At 42.4% G+C, this 27,705-nt stretch overlaps 1 protein-coding gene across 25 annotated transcripts in view; it reads right to left on the reverse strand.

The window, feature by feature from the left end:
- The window catches only part of EPB41L3 (erythrocyte membrane protein band 4.1 like 3), a 141,976-nt gene that overhangs the window by 87,241 nt on the left and 27,030 nt on the right, over positions 1–27,705 (reverse strand). For 9 of the 25 annotated variants that reach the window (XM_021525210.2, XM_077784232.1, XM_021525198.2 and 6 more), the window contains exon 1: positions 9,958–10,090. The exons of 2 other annotated variants lie outside the window; for them this stretch is intronic. The gene's annotated coding sequence lies outside the window, so the exon portion shown is untranslated. Of the gene's footprint in view, positions 1–9,113; positions 9,282–9,957; positions 10,091–27,705 lie in introns of those variants that run through there. 14 more of the 25 variants (XM_021525205.2, XM_021525204.2, XM_021525206.2 and 11 more) reach the window with 5 other exon arrangements.

Below are 27,705 nucleotides of genomic sequence, written 5' to 3' on the forward strand. Positions count from 1 at the left end.
CAAAATACAGCCAGTGGAAACCAGATACAAAACACATGCTTTCAGCTGAGCTACTTTTGTTTAGAAAATGAACAGACAATGTATTTCCTTGGCTGAGACCTTGATCTGTTTGCCAAATACTGTCCTGCAGAGCTTTTTCTTCTTAGAACAACATTCCAGGCACAGAGGACACTATCAAGGAAGCACACTCACAGTTCTGCAGGTTAGGAACAATGATAACCTTGGCGTGCTTTTAAAGAAAGGTGGCAAAGCATTTTCAGTGAAGTACACAATGCAGTATGTAGTTAATATATCTGTTTTATTCCTTTATAACTGCTCGGAAGCCAGAGAGTGATGGGTATCTTCTTATGCAATTAGAAAGTTTCTTATATGATGTTTTGTTGCCACATCTTCTAGTGCATGCCAGCACTTTTTCACTTAGGGAAAAAAAGCACAGCAAGATTTCTTATGAATCTATGGAAATATCAAACACTCGTATCGATTTCCACAGACTGGTTTAAAGAAGGAGGCATAACTACACCAACGGTGTTCTTCAAAGCAACATCATGGGATCAGAAGGTCATGGAGGGCATCTTTTTTCATACCAGCTATTTTGCTTTTAGTTGGAAGAAACACTGGCTAGAGCTAGAAAGGGGCGCTTTAGATGATGGAAAATGCAGGAACACAGGGAAACAGAAAAATAAATTGCAATAATCAATCCTCTACTGGGGGTAAGGAAGGTGATTCAGAACAACAAAGGATGGGGAAAATACAGCGATCGTGTCTACAAAGCAGATAGGTTAAAACATTGGTGCTTGAGAGGGAGGAAGTCCAAAGCCAGGTAAAGAGTTTGCTTTAATACAGACATTGCTGTTACAGAAGCTGCTGCTATCCTGCAACCATTGTAAAATGGTCAATGTAACCATTTTTACCCCATGGGTAACCCCAAAACCATGCAGTTTGCCCTGTACTGACAACAGACATTTTGTGTCTATTCCTACAGCAGAGCAATGGTAAGTTGGTAACAATTTAAAAAGAAGGAATTTTTTTATTCTTCACTCTGCATCCTTAATTCAATCACTGTCCCCTAGGGCTGAGAAAAGGACTGGCTTTACTGCTCTGCATTATCATGCTGACAGAGAAGCTAAAGAGAAAAATATTCCTAGTTTATATATGGTGCAAGTGTAAGAAAAACTTCAGGTTCACACAATGAAGAATAAGTCAAGAAATAGAAGTCAAAGAAGTAGAAGGTGAGGATAGAATACTTTCAAACCTGAAGCATGAAATTCTGTGTGGTTGAGGTTCACAAGAGCTGTGGTCAACAGTTAACAGATCAGAAATAACAACTTTAGCACCAACACTTAGAAACATAAGATCAGCTTTTCAAGTATGTTTCGTTTAGCTTTCAAGTAATTTCAGCATTTCTTTCATATATACTTTGAAGTATATCAGCATTTCACCATCACAATAACTGTGTGGCATATTTAGCTTGTTTATGCAGACAGAAAGCCTGGTTGAATATATTTAAATATACTGATGAAGGAAGTAGGTGCTGTCTTTTCTCCCTATGTTGGAAAACCAGTGAGGGCAGAAGCACTGTCCGCTAGCTCTGCTTCTCCAACCCAGGCACAAAAGGATTCCGAAGATCAGGATAGTGAGGCAAACCAACTATTCTCTATTTCTTGAGAGTGTCATTAAATAGGGTGGCATAAGAAGTGGCTGTGGGTGGTGGTTTGTTTTTTGGGTTTGGTTGTTTTTTTTTTCCAAAGTATCTACTATAGCCCATGAATAGGTGATTATAATCCACAAATACTAGTAGTGGCACTGAGGGCAGAACTGAACACAGAAAGCAAACCACTCTCAATACCAGGTCCAAGCTGGCATAGAGCCTGTCCCCAACTTCTGTTTTCTTCACTTAGCACACTACCCCTGCAAATAACTGATGAAACCCTGACAGTGCTGGCACAGTATTAAAGGAACCTCCTAATTGCCATGCTTCAAATTCCAGCTCTAAGCCTGCTAAGAGAAAGTCTGCAAAACTCTTTAATAAATCATAGAAATCAGAGACGAAAATTAGGTCATGTCACCCACGCCTCCTATCTGCACCATGAGTCTGTTACCCATACAGTGCTGCCGAGTGCTCCGTCTCGACAACTCCTAAATGATTCAAGTGCTGAGGTTTCTCCCAATTCCCCAGGCAGACTGTTACACAGCCCAGTGAACATCACCATCCATAGCCTTTTCAATGACCAGCCTCATCTTCTCTGTACCAATTTTATCTTTGTCCCGTTTTGTTCTGCTCCTATTTATATCTTCCTCCAACTTCCCCCAAATCTGCTCTTGATGCTACCTCAACCACTATCCAGCAAAAATTGTTGCTCAGGAAACGTTCTTCTGCCTCTCCTGTAATACTGCTGTAGTGTGCTGCTATTTTTAGGAGAAAAAAAGGAGGTGGTAAGGGAATGAAAGGCTGCCAGCTCCAGCTGTACAAGAATAATGCTCCAGTACAGTGGAAACTACATTACAGTGTTTCTCTTTAAGCACATATAATTGACCAAAACCTTAGTCTTCTGGAATGATCTAAATGGGAAAGATAGAAGAAATAGAAAAGACAAATTAAATTCCAAGGCTAAAAAAAGCCCCTTGTCATCTCACTTCACCTTTCAATCCTACAGCTGGGCTCTTCCATCCAGTGTTGTTTTTGAGATTTTACAACAGCCCTTGCCTAGTGAGACACATGGTTAAAGTAGCCACATACTGCCCTTATTCTAGAATAATTTAGGTTGGAAGGGACCTTAAATCTCACCAAGTTCCAACCCCCCTGCCAAGGACAGGGACACCTTCCACTAGATCAAGTTACTTAAGGCCCCATCCAACCTGGCCTTGACACTTGGCCTTTGGCAATGCTTTTAGGTACACGGTATGAATCTTGGCGTGTTCTGGACACCCCAAGTTGGAGATGGATTTTATGGTCCTTGATGGGGCCTTCCAACTCAGTATATTCTATGATTCTATGACTTTCAGGCATGGGGCATCCAAAACTTCTCTAGAAAACCTGGCTATTCTACCTTGTCCTAACACTACATGCTTGTGTAAAGTCTCTCCATCTTTTCTGTAAGCCCCCTTAAACTGAAATGTCCAAATGTAGTCTCCCCAGAGCCTCCTCTACTGCAGTCTGAACAACTCCAACTCTTTTAGTCTGTCTTCCTAGCAGAGATGCTCCAGACCTCTGATCACATTCATGGCCCTCCTCTGTATCTGCTCCAACAGGTCTACACTTTTCCTGTGCTGGGGACCCACAGGTGGAAGCAATATTCCAGGTAAGGTCTCATGAGAGCAGAGTGAAGAGAACCACATTCCCCAGCTGGCTGGCCACACTGCTTTTGACAGAACCCAGGATGCTGTTAGCTTTCTGAGCTGCAATCATGCCTTGATGTCATGTTGAGCTTCTCTAACACAAACACCTCCAAGTATTTCTCCTCAGGCTGGCTCTCAATCCAGCTCTCAGCCTGTATTTGAGCTTGGGTTTGTCTGACCCCTGTGCAGGGCCTTGCACTTGACCTTGCTGAACTTCAAGAGGTTCACACGGGCCCACCTCTCAAGCCTGTCAAGGTCCCCCTGAATGCCATCCCCTCCCTCCAGCATGTCAGCCACACCAAACCGCTTGGTGGTGTCAGCAAACTGCGCGATCATTAAAAAATGATTAGTTAAGAAACCTACTTACAAGAAGCCACTGTGCCTTGGGCCAGTCCCCCAAGTGGAAGTGAGACCTGTGTTTTGTGCCTGCTTCAAGACAAAGTGACCTGCTGACCTCCAAAAAAGCAGCTGCCCATCATTCCCCAACCTCCCCAGCCAATGCCAGTGCCAGATGCTGCACACAAAGGGCTCTGTGCAACCAGTGCCTGGACTATCAAGACTATCTTGCCAAATTAAAAGACCTTGATTTCCTGAGCACACACTTTTATACATCACCCACTGTCTTTGTCAAACCTCGTATTTGCTGATATGAAAGGTTAGGAACCACTACCAGAAACAAAGAAGAGGTATCAGATTTCTTGCCACAAATAATTCTCACAGGCAAGCAGTGATGTTTCTCTTTGTATATATGCATATGTCCATGTATGGACTCCAGTGCATCTGTGGGGCACCTTCAGCAATCACACCATGCTGGGAGCAGAGGGGCTAAGCTCTGTCTACCCCAGCAGTTGCTCTGCAACAGCAGTAATTTAATAGAAAGAAAACAGTGATAAATACAGAGCACCTGGTGAAGTAATAATTTTCAGTGTCCTTAGAAAGGTTTCAGCTTCCTGACCTAAGCTACGATTTGGCTGGGTCAGATCTTGATTCCTCCACCTAAACCAGATTGAGCCTTGCTTCACAGCCAGGCTTACCAATTTCCATGGGAAGACTGGTGGACCAAGATACTCCCCGACATGAATCAGGGTGCAAGAACATGTCCCTCAGTTAGTATAAACATATGTTTCCTAGGTCTGGAAGAGCTGGTGTATTTTTTTCTTTTTTTTCTTCTTCTGTTCTTCACAGCCTGTTTACATTTCCTGGCTTATTAAACTAGATTTTATTTGCAGCCAGTACCTCCTAGGGAACTGGAGGTGTTACACATAATTGCCCTCAGATTCATAAAGACTAAACAAAGCAGCCTCCACCACCAGGGAGTCCTCCTGCTCCATTGCTACCAGCAGTGTCAAGTTCCCTGGATGCTATGAGTGGTGTCACCTCCTGCAAGCAGGAAAAGGGCTGCTGGTGCACCCCAGCACGTGACTGTCTCCCAGGATTTACTCACCTCTTCCAGGGAGGTGGAGAGTGCTGTGACTGAGCTGCTGCAAGGGATGAAGCTCTGAGGATGAGGAATATGAAGGAAAAAGCCCAGATGAGGAGGAAGAGAAGCTACACAGGTACTTGACCACTATCTTGGGTGATGGGAAGAACGGAGAGTGCCAAAGGATTGGGTTCCAGCAGGCATTCCACCAAGGAGCCCAAAGACAGGGGGACCCAGCCAGTGATTTCAGCCAGGGAAAGGGGACACGCAGGGGGAGCGATAGGCAAGAGCCTGACTAGGGGAGCAGGACACAACTACAGAGCAGAAGAAAACCTAAGTGTGCAGCTTGCCCTAGTCTTGCCTTGCAGGTGTTTTCCCTGCCTCTTTCCCATGAACATCTCACTGTTCGTCAACAGAGCTCCGAACAAAAGCCCACCAGGGTCAGCTGTTGCCACCTCAAATTATTCACTCACTTGGTACCTGCAGCCCATCTGGGAACAAAAAAAACCCAAAAAACTCTTGTTTTAGGAAAAAGGCTGTCGTAAAAGCCAGGCAATGGGTACATGCTACACTTTGGTAGTCCTAATTTTAACATAGCCCTAACTTAGAATCATCAACCACTCTCTATTCCACACAGGAGCTTTCTTCTTCCAAGTCTCACCTAATAGAGCAATGCTGTGACTGCTTCCTCCTGTCCCATTTGCCAATAAACATCTGTTTCATACAAATACTCGCACATGAGCAGGTATTCAAAATTGTATCCTGCTTTTTTCTCTTCACATTCGCTTCCTGATTTTTTTTTTGTATTCACATGTGTTTTCCATTTATTCTAGCCCTTTATCCCCAACACATGCTCCGAGTCCCCAGCTTCCACATTCTTCTTTAACCCTTTAAACTGAAAGACTTTTCTCAATGGGATCAAACATCTGGTGGGTGATCCTCATGCAGATTTCCATACTTCTTTTGTTTCTCATCTTGCCAACAGATCAGTTTTGATAGATAGTGAAGCCACTGGAAAGGAGTCTCTATCTGTGGCATACAAAGTATTTCCAAAATATATAAAGGAAAGGATAAAAATTGATGAGGTCTATATAGAAAAGCTGCCTTCCCCATTTTATTTTTTTGTTCTGTGTACTTTTAAAACTTTCATTTATGTAATACTCTTTCATGTACTGCATCCCATAGGATGCGAATAGGTTCATGATTTAATAGATAATAATTTCCTTTTTGCTTTTACCCACTTTATACAAAAACAGCCAGCTCTGCTGACAGAAAGATGAAGTAAAATATAAAGATTTCATTTTCCTCCAGAGACAAAAAGCTGACAATTATTCAAATTGTATTATATCAAATACTCAGGAAGGGTACAGGAGATATTGATTTTATTGTCTATACAGCACACTGTCTCAGATTAACTCAGTTGTCCCAAATACTGACCCATTTCTGCTTTTCCAGAGGTACTCAGTCCTCAGCAATCCTCTCAAGCTTCCTCTGCACTGATGGTGATGGTGAAAATGATTGAGAGTGACAGGGAAGGGAGCAAAGGGCACGTAGGTTTTCTCTTACTGAAGTCACAGAAAGTGCTCATGGTCCTCTTCTACTACCTGGGCTGTTCCCTTTAAGAAATAGAGATCTTCCCAAAGAAAACAAGCCTTTCTCTTTGGGTGTTTGTTTTAAGCCAGCTATTGAGAGTACCAGTGCTGTGTCCATATACTCATTTAGACTTGGACCATTTATAACGGACCCAGCCATTATAAATGGCTAATACTCAAGACTGAAAATTTAGATAAACATGCTGTAAAAGCTAGCTAATCTATCATTCTTCTTCATGAGTGGATCATCTCTTTTAAAGACTTCCTTTATGCTACTGACTCAAACTGCTTAGTGATGCTTATTTAAGTCTAGTTCTGGGTAACACTCTTATGCTGTACAACTTTTGTACAAAATAGAAACAATTCATCATCCAGAATAAACACTTTTTCAGTCTAATTTTCAGCTTAGTTGACAGCAATCATATTTTTCAGTTATATACATCCATTTATACTCACTTGATTAGAGAGAAATTTTGTTTGAACAAAACACTTTGAACATTCAAACCCTGCAGACATATTTCCTGTAAAAATGCGATAAATAAGATGCTAAACCACAAAATCCTAGGGCCATGCTGTACAGATTGAAAAAACACAATCCTGCAGACTCACAACAGCCCTCCCTGCATAGACTGACCCTTTGTTTTCAAAGCCCAACTTATGTTAAACATGCACTGTCTACACACAGATTCTCAGCCAAGGATGTATTTTGAAGTGACAAAGTCACATAGTTTCACACTTTTGTGTTGAAAATGCCGTAGCCCAAGAAATAAAGCTGATGGTTCAACTCATAAGAGACAAGAAGCCTTTTATAACCACTTATAAATGGTTTGACGTTTCCCTCAGACAACAAGCAGTCATTTACTGGTACATGAGATTTCCATGAAACAAGTCTGAATGTCACCCACCATGAATAACACACTTAACACATTTCAAGAACTTTGTTAATTCAAAATCATGCCTGAAATAAAAAAACCCGTGACATTTTACATATTTTAAGAAAACAGCCATGCATAACCCCCACGGAACTCACAACCACGCATCAAACAACAAACATAACAAACATAGGTGCGACCATGTTGCTGTGGGACAAATCTACTATTACCTACCCCTTCCTGGATTTCAAAGAAAAATTTCTGAATAACAATTATTTATCATTAAAGAGTAAATATTGAGCAGGTTTCCACTACAGACAATAAAAGATTTCACCCTGATTAAATGAAAAATTATGTAAGTTGCAACTTCACCTTCACTTGCTCCTTCTCGGAAGAGAGAACAAAACCCCAACCCAAAACCAGCCCTCTCCAGCAGTTTTGGTGCAGCTCTCCAGCAGATAGACACAGCCCTAGCCAGCGAGGAGCTGCCGAGGCTGAGGCGCAGGGGGGGGGGCTGGGGATGGGTGCCACACCCTGCGCCCCCCCTCCCCCGCTGCTCCTCCTCAAGGCTAAACCTGCCCACCGCAGCAGCGGGCTCCCATGGGATGAGCTCCTGATGCGCATCCGACGAGATCCTCGTCCTATGGGGAAGCCTTTGGGGAGAAAAGGCCATCAGCTGCACCACTAACAGAGGGATGTGACTGCAGGCAATTAGTAAGGGGAGAGGCCGGGGCTGTACTGTCTGATAAAACAGAACCAGTGTATTTTTAATGTTTCCCGATGTGTGTCATGTTCCCTGCTGCAGCAGGAAGGTCTACAGCATGCCAGCAGCTTAAGGAGCCTTCTCGTTCATGCAATGCCATAAGGAATAAACTTCCAGCAGCTCTTACTCCAATGCAGTGCTCTCAGGCTCTCCTCTCCTCCCCTGATTGCCATGCAGATCTCATCCTCACACTAGAGCTGAAACTTTCCAACCCAAGCAGACCAGCATAACACTATTTGCCTATAGTCTATTATGCATGTACACACTCAGAGGTGCAGCAAGACCAGTGAATTTAACAGTATCAGTGATGCAGCATGATGATCTTGACCTTTTAATACTCTGTGAAAGGACTCTTCTCCATAGAATTAGAGAAAAAGCATACATTCAACTGCATCTGACCTTTACTGGTCCAAGCCTTATGTAGTTTGCTTATATTCTCATTTTTAATGGGATTTAATAATACTTGCTTTGTTTATACAAACCTTTCAGATTTCTATGGACAGAGACAATTGCTGACAACACCAAAAGTAAAACAAAAATGTATCACTCAGCTCACCAGGCTGTAAAAGAACAGATGTGCATGGGACACACCTAACCTAGAGCTTTTTTCTTTTTTTTTTTTTATTTTTAATTTTTTGGCAAGCGGGCCTCTGACTTGCAATCATTTTAACAGAAAAGACCTCTAACATTGTAAATAGTTTCCCTTCAACTTCGAAGCAACGTAGATGTTCAATGGAGAAAATAGTTTCCATCTCTGCCTCAAACAGGGGCACACGCCGGAGAACGGTAGTGAGAGTAACAACTGCCTTGACCAACTGACTTTCCTCTTCCAGTACAGCCCCAAGAGAAATTAAGTCAAGACAGCACAAGGCCAGACAGGGATAATTTGCCATTGCGATTTCCACAGGAGTGCAAGTTTTTAAGCTTCTTGCTATATGTGATGAAGTTTCGCCTTTGAATGAAAAATGGGACAACCGAAAAAGACCAAATCCCTTTCCACCGACCCGCCCCGGTCCTTCTGGCAGCCCAAGGGCGCGGGGCCGCACCCAGTATGCGGGAGCAGAGACGGACCCGCTCAGCCCTCACGCTGGTCGCACCCGCGGCTTCTCTATTCCCCTTTCCCCACAGACCTGGCCGAGACCGACACTTCCACGCCGCGCTCCGCGGGGCCAGGAGTAGGGATGGGGAAGAGAGAGGTTCCAGCATCCGGGCCGCGCTGCCGAGCACCTGGGAGCCCGCGCCGGGTCAGGCAGGCAGGCAGGCGCGATCCCTCCAGCGGGGCGGAGCGGGCAGCCCGGCCCGGCGGGCCCTCGCTGCCGGCCGGGAGGGGCCGGCGCGCTGCTGCCACTGCAGCGGTCCGGGGCTGCGATGTGCTCCGTGCATAACCACACCCACCGCATTGCAGAAGCCACGGCCCGGGGCGGGGAGGGGGGGGTAGGGGGTAACCCCCCCATCGCGAGTAGCGCAGCCCCGGCCGGGCCCCTGCACCGCCCAGGTGGTGTGTCCCCCAGGTGAGCGGGGCACTGAGGAAGGCACGGCCCTAGGGGGGCTCGGGGTGCGCCCCACCACGCCGCACACCTCTCCCGCCCCCCTCCGCCGCCTACAGAAGTTTCCCACAGAAATGCGTATCATCCTAAAAAAAATTAAAATTGCAGTCGCCCTCCCACCCTCCGTGCCCCGGCAGAGCTGCGGCGGAGCAGCCGAGGCTGTGTGTGTCCCCGCAGAGCCCCCGCCGCTCTCCCCGCTCTGCGGGGCGCACCGCTCGCTGCCCGCCCGGCTCCCCCAGGCAGCCTGGCCGCACACACACGCCGCCCCCCCAGCTTAGAAATGGCTCCTAAGAATGATGTAAATATATATAGACATATATTTATATATATATATGTCTGTATATACACACACACATATACAAAAATAAATACGCATACATTATAAGAGGGGGGAGATGCAATCTACCCCCGCCCCCCCCGGGCATACCCTCAGCTCCCCGCTGCGGGGAGGGCACCGCAGGCAGCGGGGCCGGAGCGGCGCGGAGGTTCCTCGGCCGCGGAGCGGAGCGGGGGCGGCGGGCGCGGGGCTGCTCCCGGCGCGGCGGCGGCCACGCGTCAGCAGCGGCAGCGCAGCCCGGCTCTGCCCAGAGCGAGCCTCCGCCGCTCCCCAGCAAATCAGGGCTGCCGAGGCTCCTCCGGAGAGAGGGAGGGAAAAAGAGGAAGGGAAAAAAAAAAAAAAAAAAAAAAAAAGAAAAAAAAAAAAAAAAGAACTGCACGCAGGGGAGAGCGGCAAAAGCTGGATGCCAGCAGGTTTGTGGAGGCAGCCTTCCCGCCTGCCCTACTCCCTGAGCCACCGAAGGCTGCTCCCCGGGCACTGCATAAAGCCACCCCGGCAGCACAGGGATCCCCACCTGTGTCTGGAGGGATTCGGCCGGTTTTTGGCTCAGCTAAATGAATCCGTGTATTTAGGGAGATGAGTATAGCTTTAGCAGTTTCAGGCAAACCCCTGCGATTGAGAAGCTCCCTGTCAACTTAAAAGCAGCAAGCTGTGAGCTGGCAAGGTCTGGCTTTGAATTACATGTGGGGGTTTTGATGGGGGGCATGTTACCAGCCTTTTCAATTTTAATTTTCAGTGACAAACTACATGTTCTGAAAATATGAACCGTATTTCACTCAAGAAGATTGCCAAAATGTAAAAAAAAAAAAAAATAAAAGTCCTGTTGCACATCAGATCCTGATCCAAAAGGGATAATGTGAAACTGAAGAGGACTTTGAAGTTTGTGCTCCAGTACAGACCACAACATGCCACATGTCAGAAAGCATAAAAAATTTGTAGTGCATACAAAGGCATTTTGGGAGGGGATTAATCCTACTTGCACCATTCCAGTGTGGTAAATGCATAGCTCCTCTTAGAGCACAAAACTGACTTCTCCCCTCTAAACACATAGGAGTGGCTGTTGGGTTTGAGACTGCTGCAGCACCATGCTTAGAGGCACTGCTCATTTGCTTTCTGGGGGACCAGAAGCAGCTGAATATGCTCTTTTCTGTAGGAGGAATTGACCACAGGAAGGGCAGTGATGGCTTGGCTGCAGAGGAGTGACAGATCAACACACTCTGATGCTGCACCTTCAATCCTGGTACAGCGAGTAACAAGAAATGGGGCTTGTTATTTTCTCTTTAGATAGGGCACTTAAAAAGCTCCGAAAACTTATGAGATCCAAATCATACTCAGGGCTTTGACATGAATCAAGGGGAAAGGGAGAGACAGGGAATAGCTCTTTTAATTAGCAGCATCTCTGGGGGATTTAAGAAGAGGAGGTTTTGACAGTAGGCAGAAGCACACCATTTCTCAGACCTGCAAAACTGTGCTGTTCTGTATTTCACATGGAATTGTAGCCAGACACACACCGCCCTCTTCACCTGCTATGCAAGAGTGCTGTTGAGGAGATCTGGCACACCATAATGTGCCTGAGAAGGAAAGAGAGTTCAAAAGGAAAAAGCGGGCCATCAGCTAAGAGAAGGCTTACCTTTGGTCACGCAGTTGAAATAACAAGACTTGTATACTCTTTTCCACCAGGAGCTCTGGAAGCCATCACAAATCACAAGGGAATGGACTTGACAGCTAAGACACACATTAGAGTTAACAAGATTTGATTTGAAAAAGAAAAAAAAAATGAGAGGAAAGTAGGAAAAGGACTGACTTGCTCTGAATCAGATTGAGTCTCAAAAGCAAACTAGGAGACTCAAGAAATGTTTGTGAAAAAAAAAATCAAGAATTTATCAGCTCAACCTTTGGCAGCTCTTGCACTGCCCATTACAGAGGAAGGCGCTGACATCACTTTTATGCAGACACATCACAGGAATATTAGTGCTCCCCAGCCATCCATGTCATCCTTGAGCAGTACTGCAGGCAGATTTACCCCACAGTTACACTATTCTCTGTGATCCCTTTTGTGGATATTCTGCATACATAATGGCATCTTTCATCTGAGGCTCTAGAAGGCTTCCAGCACATTGATTTAACCTCAAAGCATCAAGTGGTATTAACAGGCTGCTCCTATAAACAAGAAATCTTTGCAACAGATTAAAGGCAGCTGGTACCTCTGGGCTACCAATAGGGGCCAAAGTTTCAGTGCTGTCAACACTCACAGTATTCTTCTTTTTTAATTTTCAAATGTTAATTTCTAATTCCAAAGTGGGTTTGTTGCCCAACTTGTTATGACTTTTGTCAGAAGGAAGCTCCAAGGAAGTTAAGGTTTCCATGAATCAGCATTTTCATTTTTTTTTTCAGTAATTTATCACGAGCCTGAATCCATACTCTTCTTACACAGGTGGAAAATGTGAATAATCCCCCTGCACTTCACTTGAATTAAAGCAGTGTCTGTTTACACAAAAGGAAGACACCAGATGATGAATCCAGGTAGCATGAGAAGAGACCAGTCTCCTGCCTTGCTATACGACAATAATTTTATTTTTGCTATTTTCTTTTCTTTCTGGAAGTGGTGCTTCAGACCTAGATCTCAGGAGCAAATAGTTCCATTTGAGTTCCATTCATCTTAACTCCCAACACATCAGGCTTGGTGCAGCCCAAGGCAGTCCCTTCTCACCTCCACATAAGGCCCTGCTGGCAGCAAGTCATGCAGCCCTTGCTGCCTGCCATGGAGGAGCCTTTAACTCCTACATTGTCCTTATTTAAAAACAGCACAGTTTGGGTGGGATGCAGGATGCCACACACTGGCAGTCACTCTAAATGCACAGCCCTTGGACCCCCCACACCCTGCTGCTCTAGACATGAGCTCCCTGTGTGCCACTACCCACATACCTTCTCCTCTCCATTTCAGTGCCTGCAGAACACCTCTCCCAGCCTCCTCCTGTTACACCATCCCCTTTCCTCTTCTCATATCCAGTTTGGCCCATTCTCCCCCCTCTCTAGCACCATATAGCACCATACCTATTTGCCAGGGTTTTCCCAACCATCTATTCCTCCTCAGCCCTTACAAGAGTCATCTCTTCATCTTCCCTCCAAAGCAGTTTCCTTCCCCTCATACCATATGCCTTCCCTGTATTTTTTCCATTTTTTGTATTGAGATGGCAGGACCCAACTATATGAGCAAGAGTCAGTGTCACTCAAGAGAAAGACACACAGCTAATAAAAGGGGTAAAACAGGTGGAAAGTTCTGTCTTCCATTCTCTTCTCCATCCATCCACCCATTTTACTGTTTCAGTTTCTCACCTTTGGTGAACACTTACAACTTGCTTGGGAAAGCCCTTCAAAGAGAGGAAGAAAAAGCCACGGAAGAATAATAGCAAACACAGCCTCTGACATGAAGCAGGTAAATTAGAGGGGGGGGGAAGGAAAAGGTGCCAACACACACACACCCCCACACACCCCTTCCCCATGGGGTTCCACTCAGAGGAAAACAGTTGTAAGGAAAAGAGGCCTGTGCAAAGCATTTGGCCACTACAAGGACTTTTTTTATAAGGGAGAGGAATGGGGAAACACATGGTCTCTGCCAGGAAAAGTGAATAGGCAACCCTGGAAGAACAGGGACAAGGATTATTGCCCAGCTCTGGGAACTGATGCCTAAAACATTCTTGTGATTCCCTAATTGATTGGACATGGCATTCAAAATAGCACATAACAGAAAAGCAAAACACAAAAATGCTATCAAACTCAGCAAAAAGCCGTCTTAAGTCCAGCCAACGATGAATTAGCTGGGCATAGCACTTTGAAAAATGGCAAGCACTATAAAAGTACTAGCATTAACACAGCATTATTAAGAAGATACTTCTTAGCAGACAGGAGCTTGGCACTATCTGTCTAGACGGGCAGATGGGTTTGGAGTCTAACTGATTTTTTTCTTTTTTTTTTTTTTATTATTACCGTATTCACTTCCATTTATTAAAAGCAAACCATTCTGTCCATGACTCACATAGCTTAACTTTCTGCATGGCAGTGAAACAAATTTCTCATAATTAAGAATGATCACTGTGAAGAGATGAAGGTAAGATTTAGAAATCAAACCAATTTTTCTATTTTTGTCTTCACTCACCACAAACATAATGCCCAATAGTTGCCTTAAAATATGTCAGTAGTAAACCTTTAGATGAGCTATCCTTAAGCAGAACTCAGTGACACAGCAGGTTAGATTAATTCTTGACACTGGTTTACTGACAGAGAAGAGATTCATTTGGTCTGTTGCCTGTAACTCTCACTCTGCCAGTCACTGCCAAATCCACCCCATTTTAAGACTACTGGAGGAACAATAAGTAATTTTGGCCCCAGTGCTGTGCAACTGAAATCCTGCCCATAGAAGATTTACTGCAATTAATTCAACATTGCCCTTTGCCACTTTCATATCTGTGGCTACTTTCTGACTGAAAGCATTAACAGGATTATCAAGGCTTACCTCCTGCTTCAGTTCTCCAGCCCCCATTATGAACCAAAGGTAGCCATATTTTATGGATACATGATGCTCTGGGATGTGCCTGAGTTATCTTTCAGAGAGAATAATAAACTGAAGCTTTGAATCAGTTAAGGTTTTAATTTTTTATTTATTTTGTTTATTCATAGTCATTAATAAGGTTTAACCGTAGTTTGATTCAATATACACTGACTACAGGAAACCAACAACACAATGTGCAGTCAGTACAAATTTATTTTCATTTCATTAGTGTTTCTGAACAGCCCAGCAATAAGGGAGGCAAGAACAACTTTCACTTTCCAGTAGCAACTCTAGGACCACAAACTTCCCAGATGGGCAGCATCTCTATGGAGGTCAACACAGACTATTTTCCTTTACTAGGTTGCTTCCTTCATTCTTTTCCATACAATTACACCTAGTCTTGCACTTTAGTTATAATACTATTTTTAGCTCTTCTATATCTTTTCATCTAATTCAGGAAAGGATTTAAGCTGAAGTTTACCTAAGCATAAGCTAGAGTCTCACTGAGGCAAAGAAGAATCAATGCTCATATTTATGGACTACTATCAGAAATAGAAATGCCATCCTGAATCATAACCGTCTTCTACAAATCCCATGAGGAAGACGCCTCTTCCTTATGACACCTGTAATAAAATGGCTTGCAGTGGCCAGGTTAATAGGCATAGCCCCCAACTGCTTTCATATCATTTGTCTTCATTAGCTGCAAGATTTACCAGAGAGGGAAGGCACGTTAAGGAATGTTTGCATAGCACCCAACACAGTTCAACTCTCATCTTAATGAAAGTTAATAGCAATTAAGGGAAGCAGTAGTAGGTTCTTGTTTAAAATACAATGAATGTTTATCATCATACTAAAATGTTATTGGGAAAAGATAAGAAGGTCTGCTCAAAACAGAACACATTTATCCTGTATCTGTGTTGTCTCATATGCTATGATGTCACAGGTTGCTTTCTTCAATAGTTGAAGGATTCCTTTAGGCTCAAGGATTCCTTACAATTGAAACATTTGTGGCCTGACATGTCTAAGCGAGAACCTTAGGTTGGCTATCTTTCCTGTCAAGCTGTCCCTCTCTAGTTTTATTCTCTCAGAGTGACAAAAGAGTAGAAGAACCCAGATCGGACAACAATAAGTAAACTTTCAGAAAGGGGAAGGGCTGGTGTTTTTAATCTATCAAATATACTTTTTGAAGAAGACAACAACAAAGCAAAACCTCAATTTATGCACTGTAATTTCTCTGTCTCTTGTTAGAAAAGTGCAAAGTTATTCCCAGTATGCTGCTTCACCTTGCTCTTCTGTCTTTCCTTACACAAAATTTTACAGCAGAAGTGGCTGCTACAAGGACCTGGGGCTGAGCCTGTTGGCTCCAAGCCCACCAAGCCAGATGTCATCCTTGTTCCTCACAGCCTGTCCCTGGCCCAGTTTGCTACATTCTCCCAGTTAGACATCTGTAATACCAACAGGAGAAACCTCTTTATCAATCCCACAATTTCTCAGTTGCTCCTTCCCACTTCCATCTCCTGCCCTTTTCACTAAAGCCACTACAAATATTTATTAAGTCTGTGGGAAGAAGAAGGCAAACCCTTTCAAGTTAGAAGTGAAAGTAGAGTAGAAACAATAAATCTGATCAATTCCTCACTATGATTCCCTGTGAGATCTCATCAGTACGAGACTGAGGAGTGGGTGGTGTGGTGTGACATGAGCTGTGAGAGTGGCAGCAATATCACACCATTGCCTCTATCAGGGCTATACCAGCTTGTGCTGGCATTAGATGATAATATTGGGCATCAGTCTTTATTTATGGGAACAACTGATGAAAATTATATGCCTATCCTTCAGCCCTGACCTGAGTGTGGTTCACGGCATCAGCCTGGCACCAGCAAACAGCCTCTGCACATAGCCAGGAGCTCCTCCACCTGACGTTCATAGCTGCTCAGACGCTTTCAAAATGCCTTAAAACATGATCTGATCCAGATTACAGTTTAAGTCTCACATTCAACTCAACTGGGATACTGCCAGTTAAAATGAAGGTAGTGAAGAGACATTCATCCCTTCCTTCTGCTTCAACAGCTTACTCCCTCTGCAATTCACTCTCACTATCAGTACTCACAGGGAAAAATCAGAAGTTACTTACTTATCCAGGTTTTCTATGTATTTTTCCTTGGCATATATAGTGGCATACCTTAAAGTCAGATGCCTTGTGTGCCCCCAGCAAATTGTATGTCAGGAAAGAAAGTAGCAGAAGGTCACACTCTGCTGTCTTCTTTCTAACTGAAATGTGGTCAATTGTTAACTGGACACAGACCTACCAAACAACCCTGTGATATCTGCCTTGGGATCTCTGAAGGGTAAATCCTCTTAATAGCATGAAAATGACACTGGTACTGTTGAGAGGAAAGGCAACACCATAAACAATCAACCTCAACTCAGAGCTTTAAACAAAGCAAATTTCACTCATCCAAATGACAAATGGTATGTGTCTTGTCCCCTAGGCACTGAAAAATTGCCAGAAAGGCATCTCAGCCTCTCACCTTTTGTAAAGCTTTTTACACTTTTCAAATAACAAGCATCATGAACAGCCTCTCACAGTGTAAATGTTTAATTTATCACAGATCCCTTGAAACTATCATTTTAGAACTCGGTTTACTTGGTCACCACCAGGCACTGCTCCCAGTCAGCCTGTGTGCAAACATCTGTCCAGCTGCTCCCAGAGAAACGCATGCACAGCCCAAAGTTGCCAAGCAACATCCTCAATGCCTTAAGCATCAGGCCAGCTCGCCTGCTTAAAAAAGTTGCTTGGAAAAATAGGCTGATAGGAATGTACAATCTTACATAAGGATCCTGCATTTAGAAGTAGAGATGATCTGCTGCTTTCCCAGAAAATTAATTTTTGGGTGCACAATTTGGTTTTGGTACAAAAGTAAATGCAGTAATTCCTGTCATCACATTCAAGAAAAAAGAAAGCAAAAAAAAGCAAAAAAAAAAAAATAAAAAAAAGCAAATTGTGTGCTGAAGTTTCTAAGGCTTCTAAACTAAAATCTGAACAAATATTCAGGTTGAAAAATATACACACTGGCATTGATACAAAGCATTACATTTATGCAGTATGCAGTGCACAGTTGTTGCCTTTACAACTGCAAGAAAATTCTATAATTCAATTAGTTTGGAATAAAATGTCCTAAACTCCTCCAATTCTGACTTTGTTATTAAGTCCTTTCCTGGAGGTTTGGGCCATTTTACTGCTCTTCATACAGCAGCTAATCTATAGTCTAAGAGTTATTTTTATAGAAGAAAATAACAGAAGAACAGCAGAAAAAAGAAGTTACAAAGAAACACAAGCAAGCCAGATAAATGAACTCATAAAACAGCCTTCAGAGGGTTCAGATGACTTCAATGAGTTTCTCTCCTATCTTCCTTTCACATTTTGGGGAGAAAAATTGAAAAGATGAAAATGAAATATGGGAAAGGTCGTGTTCATAAGGTTTTATTACTGCTCCTAGTCCTCTCCACTCCATGGGTACCCCAGCAAGCTCAGTGCTCTGAGTACCCCTCTGGATCTTTCTGCCAGGCAGGAAGGAGCAGACACCCTGGCAGTGTGTGAGCTGACAGGCAGCACTGCTGATCGTCCATCACAACAAACACTGCGATTAATCTAACAGGATACCTGCCTGCTAGGGCCACACAGGGCCCAGCTCACACCAAACAAAACCTGTCCCCTAGAGAGAGAGGCAAGCTTTGCTCCTCTAGACTGTCCATCCTGGACCACCATGGCTACACCGCCAGCACTGCTTGTCTTTATTTGTCATACCACTACAGGATGGATTTGAATGCTCAGCATCACAGATGCAGTGGCAGTGCCTGGTGGTGCAGAGTCTCCATGGCTCTCCCTGCGCCAGCCACCCTCTGCTTTGCATTAGGCAACACAAAGTCTTGCTTTATTTTCCTTTGTGGGGGATTCTGCCACGCTTTGAAGGAACCTGAAAGTGATTATACAGAGGAATGATGAAACATGAGCTCTTGTTCTCATGTTCCACTCAGACAAAAAGGCAGGAGATGGAGTGACATTCTTGGAGAACTCGGCCTTGAATATCCACCACAATTGTGTTGATGCATTTCTTGGGGTGCAAGAGTGCCAAACCCCTTCAGAAAGCCAGATCATTTTTGTATAGTATTCTGAAATTACACTTCAAAGAAAGTATTCTCATGTCATCAGTGAATTCCTCACTGGTAGGTTTTCGGTTTCCATTCCCCTATTTTTAATGAGCAGGAAATAATAATGATAATAATAATAATTTTAAACCCTAACTTTTAATGACCAGTTCTTGGAATAGCATGACAAAAGGTCTAGCCTTTGAGAGAAATAAATTTTCTATACTCCACAACACCCATGAAATCAGATACTCTGACATATGTCCACTATGATGATTAAAGTAAGGACTTCTGAAGTCAAACTCACCAATGATGAATTTACAAAGTAAAGCAAAGCAAAGTTTTGTTTTTCTGTAATTGACTGTGATCTTGAAATGCATGTGAATTACAAGGTCTGTTGCAAAAGCTGCATCATCAATGTGGATATTTTATTCACTCACCCTCTTCAAAGCCTTTTTAAAGCTAAAATTATCTTCCCTATTATTTATCAATTTCATTTCAGCTAATCTAATAAAATTTTCACTTTGCAACTTTCCAGGCATTCCATTATGTGATGTGTCTAAAGTTTGTATAGAATTCATCAGCCAATGAACGTAGCAAAGCAGTGTTCACCAGGCAATTACAGCATCTGAAAAACTTGCCATAAAACAGAAGTTACACTGCATTATGTACATGCAAACTGAGCTATTATGGTAAGATAATGTGGCATGTTACATCTTAATTTCTTAACTTTGAAGTCCTTAATACCCCTAAATTCTCTACCACGAGTACAGCAACTGCTCTTAACCACTTCTTGTTACCTCTTTCAGCGCCTGAAACCTATAAAACACTTGCCCTGTATAAGGAAAAGTTCAGTTATTTTTGCTTAACTACAAGTGAAAAAGAAAGCAATGAAAAATAGAGACATTTTTGAAATGCCTATAGCACTACTAAGTTAAAGAATAAGGAATATTTTGGGTACAATTTACTTAGCCCACAGAAAGCAGTTATAGCTACACTTATGAAGGGCCAACAATGAATCTGACCTGAGAAATCTAGGTTCTGTGAAATAGATGAGATGAAAATATTAACAAAGTGGAGCAGACTAAAACTAGCCTGAAATTTTTACCAGATAAAGTATTTTGAAAGCATTGCAATGTTGCAATAAGGTAACTTTCAACTGTATTGTTGAAATTTCACAAATTTCCAATGTTCCTTTATTTGTTTTTACACTAGGTTCTCTCTATACACATATATTTGGGGAAATAAAAATATACCAGGTCTCTGATAATTTCAGTTCTCTGTTCTTCCTTCCACCTACATCTCTACATCTCCACTTTGCTTAAACCTTATATTCCAAAGAGTAGTAAAGTAACTCATGGAAGGGAAGCTGAGTGTTGTAACAGCTACTCAAATGAGAAAATTAAACATGGGAAGGAAAGGTGGTATGAACCATGCTGAGTCATGTGACATTTCTTGAATCCCAACAAAGATAAAAAAATTTTTAGTTAATAACATCATTCTGTATCTCAGACTTCTTAGTGGACAGACAATATTTGGATCTGCTCTTATCCAGACTTCTTATATTCTGTAGACTATCATTTTCCTTACTTTCTGTAGTCCTCATTGTATTCTGATAAAGTTTGCTCTCTAGCATAGAAGACATTCAAACTAATCATGGCTATGAGAAGGAGGAAAAAAAAATCAAGACATTTTGTCCAAGTGTTCACTATTACACTGAGAATGCATCACCCTGTTCTACCACCTATTATGTTCTCTAGTAAGTTATTATATGAAGTAGTATCCTCAAGTTATTCTAAGCAACAGGAGGATATTAGGAAAAAAATTCTTAACTGAAAAATATAACAAGCACTGGAACAGGCTGTCCAGTGAAGTTCTGGCACCTCCATCCCTGTAAGTGTTAAAAAAACCCCATGTAGATGGGGGACTTTTGAACATGGTTTAGTGGTGGATTGGGCAGAGCTGGGTTATTGGTTGGACCCAACAGTCTTAGAGGTATTTTCCAATCTTAATGACTCTATGATTTCAAGACCAGAATCAGAGCAAGCAGTTTGCTTAAACAAACAGGTTTCAAATCTGATTTGAAAGCTGCACTGACTCGAGCACATTGGTGAGAGGAAAGGAGGGGTCAGACAGGAGCAGCCCCGCTTCCTCCATACCATTTCCTAATGCACACTCTGCTCTCTGGCAGCAGCCAATAATTATATCAGATTTCACAAGAGAGCTTCTCTGTCTGAACAGTTGGGTTGTTTATAAAAGTAGGAATTACAGCAGCATTACAAACCACACAAATAAGCTGCCTCTCTGCTTGTTTGCACATGGGTTACCCATCAGTGATACTGTCAGGCCATATCTCAACATGTTCTTTTCCAGCCAAGCCACTGAGAAACAACAGAGACTTTCCAAACCTGTTTGAAAATTGTATCGCTCACTCAACAAGAGCCTTAAACAGACTATCAGGAGTACAGCACAGGTGGAAAAAAAAATAAAGTCTGTTCTATCCATACTGTCTGCCACATAGCTTTACATAAGCAAACATGATACTCCTCCCTGAAACAAAGTTCAGTAGGTGAAGCCCTCACCATTGAAAAGGATGGGAAAACTCAACAGTTTAATGATGAAAGGCTGTCCCTGCCCTGTGCAGGGTGGCCAAGAAAAACAAAACCAACAGTGTCAGAGAGAAACTGCTCTGTTTTGCAAATTAGACAATTTTAATAGCTGTACACTTTTGACTCAATTACTTTATTTACATTTTATCCAAGAGTAGCAATGCTGTGTTTGTGGAGAATTTTTTAGTGATCCCTTTCAGATGTCAGTATGAAAACAACAATTTCTTTTCCCATTAATACACATAAAGTCAATTCAATGTAATATTTTTTTCTAAATAAACGAAAAGAGTACATCCAAGAGAAACAGCTAAATTATGCTCAGCAATGAACTAATTATTACAAAATACACACTCATCCCAAAAGAATTCTAGCTTACTATTTCAGCCCATTTGATAATTCAATTCAAATGCAGACAATATTTGAAAATTACACAAACACACTTGCACATAAAAAGACGGCAACTGTGTTTAATATGGACAGTTAGTGCAATTACAATAATTTCTCATCCAAGTGATGTGTGCAGTGGATTCTATGTGCATCTCTCAGCATCAGACCCACTAGACCCCCCCAATCCTCCCACAGCACATGAAGGTCAGCTGCTTTTAATGCCGGAAATTTAGTGAAACAGCTTGGTTTGTTATTGCATTGGAACTGGCTTTAGTCAGAGCAGCTCACAGCTAAATGGCAGGCAGAACAAGCAAATTCAATTAAAATAGCTCCGAGGCAAAAAGGAGATGAGTGTGTGTATTAGGAAACTATAAATGGGAATTTAAATGAGTGCTACAAGAGCATGACCAGCCCACACCACAACCCCATCTTTCCCTCTTTCATACCCCTGTTTTTCTCTAACAATGAAGTATATTTTTAAATAGGTTGCTCCATTTCACAACTTTATCTTATCTCAGCATGTGAGCAGACACAGAAGAGCTGGGTTTTCACCAATCCTACCACACCAATGCTTCCCTGTTGAGGAGAACTCTCAAAACACATGGTCTGGACTATCCCTCTCTCCCAAGCTGACTTTTTGTCCCCCACCAGAGAAAGAGGGCACACAGAGCATCCTTTCTGCATGATGTCAGGCTAAGCACAGGCAGGGCATGAGCTGCCATCAGCCTCTGAGTGAACAGGAGGGGAAGAGTAGGGCACAGCCCCCACAACTCCAGGGCTGCTCTGCCAGGAACTTCAGAAATTAGCCTGAAAGTTACTCAGGCCAGCAGAACCATTGCCAATAGTCAGATTCAAACAAATGACCACAGAATATTTTTTCCCCTTGCTTTAAATAATTGCAAGACACTGCTCCATGTGTGGTCAAGGGTAATATAATATTTTCTTGGGCTCACAGCTCAGCATGGAAGTAGTTTTTAGATTAAAACAAGCTCTGGACAATAGGCACAAGAGTCCTAGAGAAGAACATCACCCATGAACTGTGCAGCCTTCCCAAGAGCCTTGTCCTCTGTCCTAGGGCTCATCCACACTTTGTTTTGCAATTACTTGATGCAATTCCTTCCCTTCCTCATTGCTTGTGGCACCACTTTTATTTCCCAGCTACAGAAAATTATCTAGATAAGGGAGAATCAAACCCTTTTTAGTCTCACCAGATATCAGACAATCCTACATCATACAGAAGAGCAGCAGGAATAAAATTAACATTTTATATTCAACTATTCCTGTGTCTCTCAATATGTGTTTGCATAACATCCACCCCAGATCCTAACAAAAATTTGTTTTCAGTGGGTTTCTGTTGCTATAACAGTTGTGATTGTGCAGCTACATCCTTCTGCACCAGCACTGGATCAGATGCCAGCACTCATCCAATTTACCAATTCAGTTCTGTTTCTGTGACTCTGCCACAAGTTTTAAAAAAAAGTCATCAAAGCAATGTTCAAATAATGCACATTACACAAGTTCAACCTCAAAGTTTCACTCATCAGAGCTAACTAAAAACAGGCGTTTTCTGAACTGATTTAAGTAAGCTGTGTGTAGTTGTTGTTTTGCTGGGTATTTTTACCTTTCCTCTTCAAGCACAAATATTTTATTTTCTCAAAACATGGCTAAATTTTCATTGTGGTTTACATGATATCCTTAATAATCAGAAAACTAAAGAGCTTGGGATGAAGACAGACCTCAGAGGACAATGACTAAAATCTTTTCTGTCCTTAGTACCATCTACTACTAGGGCTACCTTCTTTTTAAGAAAGGTAAAATATTTTTCTCCTGTATTTTCTTTTTTCCCCCCTCACACACAGTTTATTTCACAGTTTTGGTGATCCCTTTCAAATGTCAGTATGAAAACAACAATTTCTTTTCACAATAATACACATAAAGCCAATTAAATTTAATAATTCTTCTCTTGTAGCATCTCAGAACTCCAAGCAGTGAAAGGAGCTAAAGCACACTATAACCTTTACACATCAATAACAGGTAGCCCTTGCTTTAGACAGCCAGGATTAAGAGTAGAAACAGCACTAAAGTGAAATTATTTTGAAACTGAACCCCCTTTTCACAATGAATCCCAGCATTTTCACATTTCTTACATGTAATTATGTTTATGTTGTGTCTAGAGCAAGTGAAACTTGGCAGGAGTGCAACACTCAGCAGACAGATATGGCAGCAGGAGAAAAGATAGCAACTCTAAAAATAAAGACTTCAACAGTATCACAAGCAGGAGCCAAAATTCAGAAGAAATATGTATTCACTGTCAGTGAGGTTAAAGAATGGTTGGAAACCCATGCAGCACAACAGTCCACTCAGCCTCTGAAAAATAATTTTACCTTTTCTTTAAGTGAACTGGACAGGACAACCTGGACTTCTCCTTTTACAACAATAATGCTGAGTAATGCAAGCAGACTGAGAAGCTTCAGAGGAATCATTAGGGCCAATGCTTACAACAAAAATATTGACAAATCTAATAGGAACACAGTTTTATAGGTAAAATTACCTACCAGAATACATTTGCATTATACAAGTCAATACTTAGAAATGGCAGAATTAAGTTGCCTTCTACTGATGCACTATGTTCAACCTTCCTCTTTCATCCTTTTTTTTTTTTTTGGCCAGGAGGGAACTGCTGCCTTATCCAGTGGAAAAGGTAGAGTATTTAAGGAACTGAGTCATGAGGATAGTGTTAGTTGCTTTCCTGTGGTGCTTAACACTGATAAACAAGCGCTGCAAGAATAGCCATCAATACTGATAATTGCCACCTTTCCAGCCACATTTTCTACACAGGGGACTGAGGCACACACATGAATGTCAAAAACATCCATCAGTTTGGGATGCCCAACTGGTGCTATCCAGGCAAGATCATTTACACCACATGGTATCTTCTAGCACAATCCCAATACTTTTCAGCTGCAGCTCATCAATTTTGTATTGAAATTCTCAAATCACAGCTCAAACTTCAGAAGAGGTAAAATTCAGATAATTGGCATAGCCTCACTAGGGAACTTCAGTGTAGTGGACAGGACTGAATGGATCAGTCCAGTCCAGCCTGCTACTTCATCACCGCCATGGCCTTGCCCTATTATCACAGCCCTTCTGCAAAATATAAACAGGAGGCTGGCAGCTTCTGAGCACACCACTAACCAAGTCCCACCTAGGACATAGCAAAGATATCACTCTCTAGTCCCCTCTCCTGACTTGTTTCTTTCCTGCTTCCTTCTATTCCCCACTTTCTGATCATCATAACACTCTACTCTAAGGCTTTCCTTCATCCACACCTAGTCTTACCAACCTGAACTCAAATCCTCATTGAACATAAACATTTTGTGCAGCACTTCACTCAGTAAGGACTTGCCAAAAAGCCATGCAGCCTGCCAAGCTAATAGGCTTTGCCTGAAAGCACAAGAACAACAGAACTTTTGAGAAAGAACAGAAAAATATCCTAATGTAGGTAAAACAATATATTATCCTTTCATTCCTGAAAACAAGGTTAAGATCATTTTGGCTTGGTAAAAAGCCCAAATCCCTTCTCTTCCCCTCCAGGTGAGGCATACACCCCTTTCAGATACAAATTAGCTGAAGTATTTCAAATCAGGAGTAATTATGGGTTGAAAAACACTTTCCATGAGTAAGACCTGTCTAGCAGTCTGATAAAAATCAAAAGAGTTAAAAAAGTATAGGATTTTAATTGAATCATCGAATAACTATGATTGAAAGAGGTCTCAAAATCATTAAGTCCTATCTCCTTGCTGAAAGCAAGGTTAACTTCAAAGTTAGATCAGACTGCTCAGGCATTTGTTCTGTCAAGTTCTGAATATCTTCAAGGATGAAGATTGAATACTCCCTGGGCAACATGTGCTGATATTTGATCCTCTTTACTATGAAATTTGGTTTTTTACACCTAGCAGGACATCCTTCTGCTGCCGTACACTTCCAGGATGAGGCTGATCCACCTTATTTATAAACAATTCCATAAGATTCCCCTTTGATTAATTTCTTCTCTGGGATAAATAAAGTCACACTTTCCATCTCTGGTGGAAAGTTGAAACTGGTCCTTCATCTTATTCTTCATCCTCCTTGCTATCTAGATAACCTTTATTCTGAAAATGAAAGCCATTCTTCCATGGGAACAAACTGGGTACAGGACTCCAGATATAACCTTTTGCTGACTAGTGGGGACTTCTCTTGACATTCCATCTGTGCTCTTTTTTAACCATAGACATGGTTTAGTGGAAGACATGGCAGTGTTATTTTTATGGCTGGACTCAATGACCTAAGGGGTCTTTTCTAACCTAAATGATTTCATGGCCTGTGATTCTATCGTTGCCCTTCACTGCTGACTTGTGTTTAGCTTGTCCACCAAAAGGACTTGTAGGTCCTTTCCTGCAGTCCTTTTACCGAGGCAGCCATCCCCCAAGCCAGGGCTTATTCCCTCCTGTGTGCAGCATTCTGCATTTTTTTTTTTTTTTTTGCTGAGCTTCATAGGGCTCCCTCTCAGTCCACTAGTGCAGTTTTTTGTGGCTATTCCTAACTCCTAAAAACTTCAGTCCTTTGCGTGGCACTGTAACTATGAACAGGAATCACTGACACTCACCAAGGGAAAAGTCATTGGAGCATAAAGTCACCTGGCAGGACTGCCCACCCAGACCTGGATCCCAGCACACCTCTTAACAGCTTGTGTCCAAGCCTAGGATTGAGACACTCCTGCTTGCTCTGAAAGGCAGCCCCATTAATACAGGGCAAATTCTGCAAGTTCTTGAAGCCTTCATTAGAGAAGACCTTCGAAATCACCTCCCACAGAAGGAACAGTGTATGTTTCTTCCATCATCACTTCTGGAAATATTAACTATCTTCATCTGAAGGCAGACAAAAAAAAAATCAACACAACTAGGAAGTACTAAACCAGATGTGCAACAAGACGAAATGATCTATCTTTTGGGGAACAAAAGGAAGGATATAGAATTGACAGGGTTTTTTTTTGCCTCTCTGAGGAAAGCATGAAGCTGATGGATGATTTTTTTTTTTTAAAGGAACATATTGTTAAAAACATTGGCAACATATTATCAACCTCTAGGGTATACTTAATCCACTAAAATGTCTGTCTCTGAAAGAATCAAATTAATATTAGACAAAAAAGTTGGACAAAAAAGTTGAACAAAAAGCAGGAATCTGGAGAAAGGAATAGATTTAGCTGATTCATCCCTCTGAGATTCTTATTTAATTACACTTTGCCCACAATGGAGAACGAATTTTTTCTCAAGTGTAAAGTTCATGGAAGGTAAATCCAACCATGGCCACTGCAGCAATGTAGATAGGATGCTGTGTTTCTTCAATATTTAATTGACCCAGTAAGTGATGTGACTGGCTTCTCCTGAGGTCTAGTGTATGGCCCCACACCAAACAGCTGATGATGATCTCAGCTGGGGTGCAATAACCTCCCATACCAATGGCATTGCTGTTTTGCTGCTTGTCTGACAAAATACTTTAACAGTGTCCCTGCAGTGGCCAGCTTTGCTTCCTTATCATCTTCTGCCCTTCCCAAACTACTAAAGCCCCATGTGCTACATTCCTAGAGGGTTTTTGGTGTCATTGCATTTGGAATCTCACTCTCTGCTAGAATGCTGTGAAGAGGGCTGCTACAACAGCAGATGATCTCCACTATTTGTACGTGACACATGTTTCTACAGTGGAACAAAAATAAAAGGAAAAGTTGCTGGGTTTTAGCAGTTCAGCTACACTTGTGGTTACTGGATTGGATGTCAGGGTCAAAAACTAGATGTGAAAAGCACAGACCTGATGATCTCTGTACAGAGCCTGTTTCTCATCTGTCCCAAGCTGGCACAGCTCCACACTGGCAGTCTGGTTCCCAGTGTAAATGGGCTATAAACATAATCTTTGCTTTATCTGTGAGGTTTGGGGCATCTTAAATTTGGCAGTCACAGGATAAAACCTTACTCTGAAGTTTAGAGGCAAATTATTGAACTGACTTGGTAAATTACACTTCATTGGCTGTAGGAACATTGCAATTCCAGTCTTTGTTATTTGAGCCTTCAATCTGATTTTGTCAAGACTGTTTCACTGCAAAATTTTCTAAAG

The sequence above is a fragment of the Lonchura striata genome, chromosome 1, assembly GCF_046129695.1.
Source record: "Lonchura striata isolate bLonStr1 chromosome 1, bLonStr1.mat, whole genome shotgun sequence".
Taxonomy (NCBI): Eukaryota; Metazoa; Chordata; class Aves; order Passeriformes; family Estrildidae; genus Lonchura; species Lonchura striata.